A 12,040-nucleotide genomic window follows, 5' to 3' on the forward strand; every position below is an offset into this window, starting at 1 on the left:
GAAAGAACTTCGTACTTCACAAGTGTGTAGTAAATAGTTTCATTCATTCATTTATTGTGGCTGGGATATTTAAGTAGAAATTATTCTTTAATTTCATTTAAGGAGACATTTTAATTCCTAAGTAGCCAGAAAATGGAATATTCTCATCTAACCAGAAGGTTTTTAGACAGTTTCATATCAGAATGCAAGCTGAAGGAATGCCTGGGTGGCTCAGTTGGTCAAGCGTCTGACTCCTGATTTCAGCTCAGGTCATGATCTCACCGTTCATGAGTTCAAGCCCTGCATTGGACTCTGAGCTGACAGCACAGAACCTGCTTGAGATTCTCTCTCTGCCCCTCCCCTCCTTCTCTCTCTCTCCAAAAAAAAAAAAAAAAAAAAAAAAAAAAAAAAAAAAGTGCAAACTGGAATAAATTGCACTACTAGGTATTTACCCAAGGGTTACAAAAATATTAATTCAAAGAAATACATGCATCCCAATGTTTTTAGGAGCATTATCAACAATGGCCAAATTATGGAAAGAGCCCAAATGACCATTGACTAATGAACGGATAAAGAAGATATAGTGTGTATATATATACATATATATATATATATATATGTATATATATACACACACAATGGAATATTACTCAGCCATCAAAAAATAATGAAATCTTGCCATTTGCAATGACATTGATGAAGCTAGAGAGTATTAGGCTAAGTGAAATAAGTCAGAGAAAGACAAATAGCATTTGATTTCATTCTCATGTAGAATTTAAGAAACAAAACAAATAAACATGGGGAGGAGAGAGACAAAGCATAAAACAGACTCTTAACTATGTAGAGAAGAAACTGATGGTTACTGGAGGAGAGGTGGGTGAAGGGATAGGTTAAATAGGTGATGGGTATTAAGGAGGGCACTTGTGATGAGCACCAGATGTTGTATGTAAGTGTTGAAGCAGTAAATTCTACACCTGAAACTAACATGTGGACTAATTAGAATTTAAATAAAAACTTGAGGAAAAAAAGAATGCAAACTGGAATATACACTGGCTTTTATACTTAACAGTAATTCCTGATGAGCTGAGACTGAGAGATGCAAATATAGCTTTATTATGTCACTCTAAAGTTGACATAGATGATATTTTCTTTTAAAATATGTTTATTAAAAAATGTTTTTTAATAAAATGCTTATTGGGGTACCTGGGTGGCTCAGTTGGTTAAGCACCTGACTTTGCTTCAGGTCATGACCTTGCAGTTGTGAGTTTGAGCCCCCTACATGGGGCTCCACACTGACAATGCAAAGTCTGCTTATGATTCTCCTTCTCTGTCCCTCTTTCTCTCCGCTCCTCCCTGACTTGTGCTCTCTCTCTCGCTCTCTCTTGCTCTCTCTCAAAATAAATAAATAAACTTTAAAAATATTTATTTTGAGTGAAAGTGAGAGAGAGAGCAGGGAGGGGCATAGAGAGAGAGAATCCCAAGCAGGCTCTGTGCTGATAGCTCCTCAATGCAGGGCTCAATCCCATGAATGTGAGCTCATGACCTGAGCTGAAATCAAGAGTCGGAAGCTTAACCCACTGAGCCACCCAGGCACCACAACATAGATGATGTTTTCAACATGAAAAAAGCAAGGAGATAAAACATTAAGAGAAAGCCTCCAGTGAGATTTCTTGGCCTCATCATTAAGTTAGTATGTGAAGCTGGGCAGCTTGTTCTGATTCCTTGAGCTGCAAATAAAATAGGATCATAATGCTATTCTTATAACCCCCCTGTGTCTCCGATGTGGTGTGACTCAGGGTTATAATCAAATAAGAGAAAAATTACTAAATAAGGAATTAGTTTCTTTTTCCTCTGTTCTCACCTAAATTTGTGTATCTAGAAGTCTTTTTCATTAATCATTTTCAGCTTCATTTTTTACTTCTACTTTCCCAATCAACTCACAGAGCTGTGCTATTCTTTTGCCATTTCAACCCTATAAACTTTTCCTTGAAATAGCTTCCTAATCTGTTTTATATTTACGGGCTTCTACAATGACCTTGTTAGGGCTTTACATTACAACTGTGTTGGTAAGATAATTTTAAAAATTAATTTAAAAATTTATTAAGATGGAAAATTTTATTAAGATATAATTCACATATCATGAAATTCACACTTTTTGAGAGGGAGTAAAGATTTTTTTTTTAATTTTTTTTTCAACGTTTATTTATTTTTGGGACAGAGAGAGACAGAGCATGAACGGGGGAGGGGCAGAGAGAGAGGGAGACACAGAATCTGAAACAGGCTCCAGGCTCTGAGCCATCAGCCCAGAGCCTGACGCGGGGCTCGAACTCACGGACCGCGAGATCGTGACCTGGTTGAAGTCGGACGCTTAACCGACTGTGCCACCCAGGCGCCCCAAGATTTTATTTTTAAGTAATCCCTCACCCAACATGGGGCTCAAACTTACAACACCGAGATCAAAAAGTCTGCTCTACAAGCTGAGCCAGGCAGGAGTCCCTGAACTGCACACGTTTAGAGTGTGTATTTCACTGGTTTTTAGTATATTCACAAGGTTGTGCAACATCACCATTATCTAATTCCAAAACATTTTCATTGCCCCAAAAAGAAACTCCATACTCATTAGTAGTCATTCCCACTCTTCCTCCGCCCCTCCCCCATATCCCTTGGCAACCACTCATCTACTTTCTGTCTCTGTGGATTTGCCTATTCTGGATGTTTCACATAAATGGAATCATACAATATGGGGCCTTTTGTGTCTGTTCCTTTCCCTTAGCAGAATGTTTTCAAGGTTCATTCATGTTATAGTATGTGTCAGTACTTCATTCCTTTTTTTATTTTTTTAAAATTTTTTGAGTAAATTCTACCCCTAATATGGGTTCTAACTCATGACATTTGGAGTCTAACTCATAACCATGATCAAGGGTCACATGCTGTACAAACTGAGCCAGCCAGATGCCCCAATACTTTATTTCTTTTTATGGCCAAATAATATGACAGTGTATGGATATAATACATTTTATTTCCATTTACCAGTTGATGGATATTTGTGTTGTTTCCACTTTCAGGCTATTCTAAAAAATGTTGCTGTGAACATTTGTGTATAATTTTTGTATGAACATACGTTTTCAATTCTCTTAGGTATATACCTAGGAGTGAAATTGCTGGGTCATATGGTAACTCTATGTTTAACTTTTTTGAGGAGCTGCCAAATTGTTCCCAAAGTGCCTGCATCATTTTATATTCCTACCAGCAATGTAGGTGGGTTCCAATTTATCCACATCCTAGACTATACTTGTTATTATTTTTCTTTTTCACTATAGCTATTGTAGGGGTATGAAGTAATATCTCATTGTGGTTTTGATTTACCTTTCCCTGATGGCTAAAGATGTTGACCACCTTCTAACGTGCTTATTATTGACCATTTGGAGAAGGTTTTAGCAAGACATGGGCTCAATGACACTTTCCACAGATCTTTACTTTCATGGTTTGAACAAAGTTGCAATAATGTCAACTATTCCGAAAGTTATCCAAACACACTATGCTACTGAGGGTACGGGGAAATAGAAACTGTCATACATTGGTGGCAATGTAAATTGAACTACCTCTTTCAAGGGTGATTTGGCAATATCTATTAACATTAAAAATATACCTACCCTTGATCCAGTTCTGCTTCTGGGAATTTACCTAATAAATACAATCCATGCAGGCCAATATCTAGTCATTGCAGCATTGTTTACAGAGGCAAAATATTGGAAATAATCTAAATTCACATCAATAGAACAGTGTTAAAAAATTATAGTATACGTATATATTGGAATATTATTCAGCCCTTTAAAAGAATGAGAATTATTGAAAACTGCTGATATGGAACAATCTCCAAGATATATATCTTAAAATTTCTCTTTATTTTTATTTATTTTTGAGAGAGAGAGAGAGAGAGAGTGTAGGTGGAGAGGGGCACAGAGAGAGAGGGAGACACAGAATTGGAAGCAGGCTCCAGGCTCCGAGCTGTCAGCACAGAGCCCAATGCAGGGCTCTAACTCACAAACCTCAAGATCATGACCTGAGCCGAAGTCAAACGCTTAACTGACTGAGCCACCCAGGTGTGCCTCTAAGATGTATATCTTAATGTATGTTGCAGTACAAGTTATAGGTTACCATAAATAGTATGCTAGTAGTACATGTGTAGAAGAAAGGCATATATATTTATATAGTTTTATGTGCCCATAATATCACTGGAAGGATTTTGAAAGCATTAAACATTATCTGTTTAATACACCATTCTAAGAGCTTTTTGTTATTAGCACATTTAATCCTCATAACAATTTATTAAGGTAGGTGGTGGCATTCCCATTTTACAGATGAGGAAACTGAGGCACAGAGAGATTAAGTAACTTGCTCTAAGGCACCAGAATCTGGTAACAACAGTTCTTCTATTTCTAGAGTGAGGGACTAAAAGACTAAGGGGCAAAGGACGGAGACAGTATTTACTGTAAATCTTTTTCAGCTGTGTGTGTGTGCGTGTGCGTGTGTGTGCGTGTGTGCGTGTGTGTGTGTGTGTGTGTGTGTATTGCTGTTTATGCATTACCGTAAAAAAATTTATTTTAAAAGTTTATTTGCACCATTAGGAAAATGGGCAAAACCTATAATGAGCACACTATTTACAAGCTAGTCAATCTTACTAATGTGCAAAGATATGCAAATTAAAATAATTTATTAGTTTCAAAAAGATTAGAAAGATTGACAATGCCCACAGTTGGGGAGTATGAGGAAATGGGCATGCACATATACTATTACTAGAAGGATAAAATTATAGAACCTTCTGGGAGAACTGTCTGGTAACAGGTTGTACTAGTTTGCTAGGGCTGCTTTAACAAAGTCCCACAAACTGGGTGGCTTAAACAACAGGAATTTATTGTCTCATGATTCTGGAGGCTAGAAGTTCTACATCAAGATATTAATAGGGTTAGTTCCTTCTGAGGGCTATTAGGAAGAATTGGTTCCAGGCCTCTCCTGAAAGCTTCTGGTGGTTTGTTGGCAATCTTTGGTGTTTCTCAGTTTGTAGATGCTTTGCTTTTGCTTTCATCTTCACTTGGTGTTCTCCCTGCATGTGTGTGTATCTCCAAATTTCACCTTTTTATGGGACACAAGTCATATTGGAGTAGGGCTGTCTCTAAGGACCTCATTTTAATTTGACTACCTCTGTAAAGACCCAGTCTCCAAGTAAGGTCACATTCCGAGATACTGGGGATTAGTATCTCAACATACGAATTTGGAGGGGGGGGGGGGACACAGTTCAGCCCATAACGTGGGCATCAAAAATTTAAATATGCATACCCTTTGACCAAGCATTACCACTTATGGGAATCTGTCTTGAATAAATAGTCTGAGGAAAAATAGTCTGAAAGTATTCATATATATATATTTAGAACAATATTCATTATAGTACATTGCAGAACATTACTGGAATCAGCCTAAGTATCAATAAGAGATGATTGGCTAAATAATGGTGTACCTGCTTCCATTGTTAAAGATGGATCTATATGTATTGACAGGAAAAGATATGCAGAATGGAGTGTGTGGCTGGCTCAGTTGATAGAGTATGGGACTCTTAAGTTCTAGTTCCATGTTGGGTGTAGAGATTACTTTTTTTTTAATGTTTATTTACTTATTTTGAGAGGGTGGGAGGGGCAGCGAGAGGGAGGAAGAGAGAGAATCCCAAGCAGGCTTCATGCTCAGTGTGGAACCCAATGCAGGACTCAGTCCTATGACCATGAGATCATGACCTGAGCCAAAGTCAAGAGTCAGACACTTAACTGACTGAGCCACCCAGGTGTCCCTGTAGAGATTACTTAAAAATAAAAACTTTAAGTGTCTGACTTTGGCTCAGGTCATGAACTCATGGGTGGTGGGTTCGAGCCCCGTGTTGGGCTCTATGCTGACAGCTCAGAGCCTGGAGCCTGCTTTGGATTCTGTCTCCCTTTCTCTCTGTTCCTCCCCCACTTGCACTCTGTGTCTCATTTTAAAAAAATCTTAAAAGGGGCGCCTGGGTGGCTCAGTCGGTTGAGCGTCCGACTTCAGTTCAGGTCACGATCTCGCGGTCTGTGAGTTCAAGCCCCGCGTCGGGCTCGGGGCTGATGGCTCAGAGACTGGAGCCTGCTTCCGATTCTGTGTCTCCCTCTCTCTCTGCCCCTCCCCCGTTCATGCTCTGTCTCTCTCTGTCTCAAAAATTAAAAAAATTAAAAAAAAATCTTAAAAAAATGATATACAGGATATATTAAGTATAAAAAGCAGGTTTACTGACAGTTTGCATATTATTATTTGTGTTAAATTTAAAATAATAACAAAATTTTAAATAATGTATTCCAAAAAATTAATAATGGCATGAGGAGTCTTTCATTAAACCCCACCCATATACTTTCAAATTAGTAAAAACAAACATATTTTTACTTTCAAAAAAAAAGAAGGTATTAAATTCAGTCCCCTTTATCCTGCTTTTAAACTAAATGCAGAACAGAATCATAATATATTTATTGCTGGGAACTTGGTTTAATCTGGTAGTTTCTGGGGGGGAAACTACTACTTCCCATGGAGATATATAATAGCCTAGTATAAACACACACACTTTTTGTTTTCTGAACACTTTGAAAGTAAGTTGCAGACAACATGATCCTTCACTTTTACATAGTTCAACATACATCTCCTAAGAATAAGGGGATTCTCCTACACTGTGATTACACTTATGAAACAATGATTATGCTTATGAAAATTAACAATAATTTCATAATGTCTAATATTAAACACACATTTGAATTTCTTAAGTTGTTCCCCCAGTATCTTTCCTTTTTTTAACCAGGATCCAATTGAATTTTATGTATTTTATTTGGTTATTATGTCTCATTAGTCCCTTTTAATCTAGAGCCAGTTTTCTGGTAGAAGATTCCACATTTTCCATTTAAATGATTAGTATATATGCTGTTTATTTAATCCCCTTCATGACATAGACTTAATTTAAAAAACTTTGTTAGGGGGCGCCTGGGTGGCTCGGTTCCTTAAGCGTCCACTTCTGCTCAGGTCATGATCTCATGGCTCATGGGTTTGAGCCCCACGTTGGGGCTGACAGCTGACAGCTGACAGCTCAGAGCTTGGAGCCTGCTTTGGATTCTGTCTCTGTATCTCTGCCCCTCCCCTGCTCGCACTGTGTGTGTCTCTCTCTCTTGAATGTAAGTAAACATTAAAAAAAATTTTTTTTAATTTGTTATGAACGGTTTTTTTTGTTGTGGTAAAATATACATAATCTAAAAGTTAGCATTAAAATTAAAAAAAAATGTTTATTTATTTTTGAGAGAAAGAGAGAGGAAGAGCATGCAAGGGGGAGGGGAGAGAGAGAGAGAGAGGGAAACAGAGAATCTGAAGTAGGCTCCAGGCTCTGAGCTGTCAGCACAGAGCCTAATGCAGAGCTCAAACTCATTAACTGACTGAGCCACCCAGGAACCCCTAAAAGTTAGCATTTTAACCATTTTTAATTGTACAGTTCAGTGGCATTAAGTACATTCACATAATCATAGCCATCACCCCCATCCACCTCCAGAACTTTTGTTTTGCCAAACTGAAACTCTGTGCTTATTTAACAATAATTCCCACTTTCCCCTCCCTCTAGCCCCTGGTAGTCATTATTCTGCTTTCTCCCTCTCTGAATTTCTACTTTCTCCCTCTCTGAATTTGACCTCTTTAGGTACCTCATATAGATGGAACTACACAGCGTATGTCCTTTTGTGACTGGCTTATTTCCCATACTAGAATGTCTTCAAGGTTCATCCATGTTGTAGATGATGTGTCAAAATTTCCTTCCTTCTTAGGCTGCATAATATTCCATTGCATGTATGTACCACATTTTATTTATCCAGTCTTCGCACCATGTAGTTGGGCTGCTTTCACCTTTTGACTTATTGACTATGAACATTTGAAGACATGCTTAAGGGTAGAGATAATTGTACAGTAACTCTCATCCAATTAAACAATTATCAAGATTTTTGTGCCATTTTACCCCTTTGCAAAGTATTCGTTTCTTAAAAAATTAAAAAAAGACATTTTCTTACAAAATCTCAATGCCATTTTCATGCTTATAAAAGAACAACTCTTTGGTTAGTTAGTATCTTGTAATACTTCGTCCATAAAGTAATTTCCCTGATTGTCTCAAAATGTCTTTTATAGTTGGCTTGTTTGAATCATTAAACAAGATCCACACACATTCCATTTGATTGCAGTGTCTCCAAGGCTTTTTAAATTCAAGCAATCTGCCTTCACTTCTATTTTTTTTAGATGCCATTACCTTATTGCACAACGGGCTGAATTATATTTGCATGCATTTACAGGGGAAAAAAACCCACACATTTTAAAAGAACCAAACACTGTATTTTGAGGTTCTGGAACCGGTTTAATTTAGAAATACTGCAAGTGGTTATAAAAACAGTATATCTAAATTCATAAAAACCTCATACAGTTACGCATAGTCCATCCTTGTCATATGACCGCATTATAATTTAGCAAACCACAGTGTTGATCCCGGTAGATGAAGCCTTTACGGCAGGGGGCAGGGTTACCTCCTTCTAGAAGCCAAGAGCCTAAGAAGCCCCTTCCAATAGTAAGCAGAGAATAGTTTTCAAGTGGAAAACAAAGACAACTATATCCGAGTTTCCTCTGAACACAGAGATATGTCAAGTTTCTGGAGAACGTGGTGTTGAGGAAACATACTAGTGAATGATATAATACAGGCTAGAGAGTCTGGTTAAAATAGTAATGAGACTTGGTTTTAAAAGGGGGCAAGACTATTGGAGGGGATCGATGGAGTGATGGTGGGCAACTAAGGGAATAGGGTGAAGGGTCGGATAAGAAGGTTTTAAAGGGTGGAAACCTGCTCAGTCATTGCCGCCGGAGGAAAGAAACGGACACCAGGGAAAGCCCCCAGGGCCACTGGAGTTGAGTGAGGCACGGGAGCAAATCTCTAAGAGTAACACTGGGTGTTTAAAAGGTAGCGCTGGAGCGGATTTTTCGAGGGAATGGAACAATGCGGAAAAAGGAATTGAGCACAAAGCAGGTGAACAAACCACTCCCTCCTGCCTCCCTGCGCCCAGGTCAAGCTATGCGATACCCAGGACGCGCCTCTACCGGAGAACGCTAATGCAGATGGCGTGAAGTCTTAACGCGTCACCACCCATGCCTCCGCCGCGGGAAGTAGTCCCCATTGCACCGGCTCCGGAGGGAGCTCAGTGAGGGAGCTTCCCAGTCCCTTCGAACGTGAGTTCCGGGCGGGGCGGGAACGCAGCCAATCCCTGGAAAGGGGGGCGTGGCTAGCTTGGTCTCGCAGATTCCTCCGCCCGCGCTTGCTTGTGCTGAGGCTGAGGGACCCGCCATTTTGGATGCTGGTCTTTGAGTGCTAGGTCTGTCTCAGCCGTTTTTGCACCTGGATTCAGCCAGGTGAGTGTGGCAGTCTCAGCGTCAAGGGTCTTTGTTTTCCTCCTCCCACTGCGCTCCGTATTTGGAAGTCCCAAATCTGGGGTTCAGACGATCCCCAGGTGGCAGTTGAGAAAGGGAAGGATCCTGGGTTTGGGGGTCAGACCCGAGGTCAGGCCCGAGAGTCCGCGGTGCGGGAGGCCTAATGGAGGCCGGGGTTGGGGGCGTGGCAGGGCCTCGAGCAGCTCGGGAGACCTCTGGTCTTGGTTACTTGAAGCGGCGAAACTTTCCCGTTGTCATTCCTGCCTCGAGGCGGAAACGCCACGGCCTCGGCTCTGCCTCCCGATGGTGACAGGGCTCGTTCTGCGGTTTCGGTGACACCCTTGTGCCGTTTCCATTGGTTCAGAGAGACTTCGGGAAGGTCGGTGTCTCCGGTGTGCGTGACAGTCTGATCGCCTCCACCTGGCGGGGCGGCCCCCTGAGGTGGTGCCTGGGGGGGTGGTGGGGGCCCTGGACTTGGGCCCCCTTTGGCCAGAGAAAATGGCCTTTTTCTGTTTTGAGCAAGCAGCGGTCTTCGCCCCTTTTCGCAGACCCCTACGTGTGTTATGAGAGACCTTGTGAGAAGCCTGAGGCCCTGTCCTTGTCTCTCTCCTCTTTGTGTTCTCAGCGCTCCTCCTCCGGCGTGCCGGAGTTGAGGATTTGAAAACTCTAGCAGCGTAAACTTCTGCAAGGATAGGGATCCATGGAGGGTCCGTTTACAATTAGACAGTAGGAAAGACAACCACTTTCATTTTCTGTTGCAGTAAAATAAAAAACAAAAGCCGGTCATAAGTAACTTTTTGGGGACTTGTAGTTTTCTCTATTATGCATATATATTTTTAAGTTTTCATTTAAAGTTTCAGGCAGACAAACGCAGACAGTATAATGAATTCCCTCCTCTTCCAACTTCAGCGATCAATTCAGAGCCAATTTTGTTTTGTTTGTGTCCCTCCTTGTGTATGTTAACAAAATAGTGGTTGAGATATGTGTGTGTGCGCGTAAGCACGTAGAAGTTTATTGACTACCTACACTCCAGTAGTCCATGGGAAATTTTCTTTTTTTAAAATGTTTATTTATTTTGAGAGCGCGCCAGTGGGGTAGGGGAAGAGAGAGAGGGAGAGAATCCCAAGTAGGCTCCGTGCTGTCTGTGCACAGCCCAAGACGGGCTCCATCTCAGGAACCTTGAGATCATGACCTGAGCGGATATCTGGAGGCGGAGGCTTAACTGAGACACCCAGGTGCCCTGGGAATTTTTTTTTACAGCTTCCTCAGAATTACATCTTCTGGGATAGGAAGACTTGGTAATATCCTTTTGTTAGAAGATAAAGGAGTGTTTTGAAAATTTAGTGTTAGTATTGCATTTCGAAGTCACCTAGTTTGTTTGTTTTTCTTTTTTTTTTTTAAAGTTTTTTTTTTTTTAACGTTTATTTATTATTTTTGGGACAGAGAGAGACAGAGCATGAACGGGGGAGGGTCAGAGAGAGAGGGAGACACAGAATCGGAAACAGGCTCCAGGCTCCGAGCCGTCAGCCCAGAGCCCGACGCGGGGCTCGAACTCACGGACCGCGAGATCGTGACCTGGTTGAAGTCGGACGCTTAACCGACTGCGCCACCCAGGCGCCCCATGTTTGTTTGTTTTTTTTAACTTCATTTGTTTTGAGAGAGAGAGAGAGTGAGAGCAAGGGAGGGGCAGAGAGAGAATCCCAAGCAGACTCTGTGCTGTCAGTTCAGAGCCCGACTGGGGACTCCGTCTCTGGAACTCTTGAGATCATGACCTGAGCTGAGATCAAGAGTTGGACACTTAACAGACTGAGCCACCCAGGCAGTCCTAAAGTCACCTAGTTTCTTAAATGCTCTCATTTTTAAACTAGTGTTATTGTTTTGTCCAAATTATTTGTTTTTATTCTCTTCCTGTGCCTCTGGGCTTCTAAGTGATCAGGACCCTCCAGAATCCCCAACTCTAGTCTGCTTAAGTTCTCATTCCTTTTTTTTTTTTAATTTTTTAAATTAAGTTTATTTATTTATTTTGAGAGAGAGAGAGCACAAGCAGGGGAGGGACAGAGAGAGGGAGAGACAGAATCCCAAGCAGGCTCTGCACCATCAGCACAGAGCCTGATGGGGGGCTCAAACTCACCAACTGTGAGATCATGACCTGGGCCGAGATCAAGAGTCCGACGGTTAACCAACTGCGCCACCCAGGCACCCCAAGTTCTCATTCCTTTAAAGTTAGAATCAAGTCCCAGCTGTATGCAGTCGATGCTGATTTAAAAAATAAAGCTAGAAATTATAGTCTAATGAAATGATTTCAAATACAGGAAAAGTAGTATGCACATGAATACTAATTTCAGCATTATATGACAAATGTCAGAAAGGGCAATAATTTAGAAATTATGACTCATTGGAATATTAGGCAGCCATCAAAAGAAAGTTACAAACACTGTAACAGATTCTGTGTCACTTGATAAAAAGATTCAGTAGTGTCAGAGTGCATGATCACAGGTTTGTAACAGTGAGGAAAAATTTGGTAAAATGTATACCCACTGAATTTTTTGTGATTTTTTTTTTTAAA

General features: G+C 40.7%; 1 protein-coding gene across 2 annotated transcripts in view; it reads left to right on the top strand.

The window, feature by feature from the left end:
- The first annotated feature begins 8,577 nt into the window (after positions 1-8,577).
- The window catches only part of IST1 (IST1 factor associated with ESCRT-III), a 33,959-nt gene continuing 30,496 nt past the window's right edge, over positions 8,578-12,040 (top strand). Inside the window, exons 1-2 of one of the 2 annotated variants that reach the window (XM_025920823.2) lie at positions 8,578-8,700; positions 9,120-9,276. The gene's annotated coding sequence lies outside the window, so the exon portion shown is untranslated. Of the gene's footprint in view, positions 8,701-9,119; positions 9,277-9,304; positions 9,457-12,040 lie in introns of those variants that run through there. The other variant, XM_025920822.2, reaches the window with a different exon arrangement.

This window comes from Puma concolor, chromosome E2 (genome assembly GCF_028749965.1).
Source record: "Puma concolor isolate L17-30 chromosome E2, mPumCon1.1.hap2, whole genome shotgun sequence".
NCBI classification, from domain to species: Eukaryota; Metazoa; Chordata; class Mammalia; order Carnivora; family Felidae; genus Puma; species Puma concolor.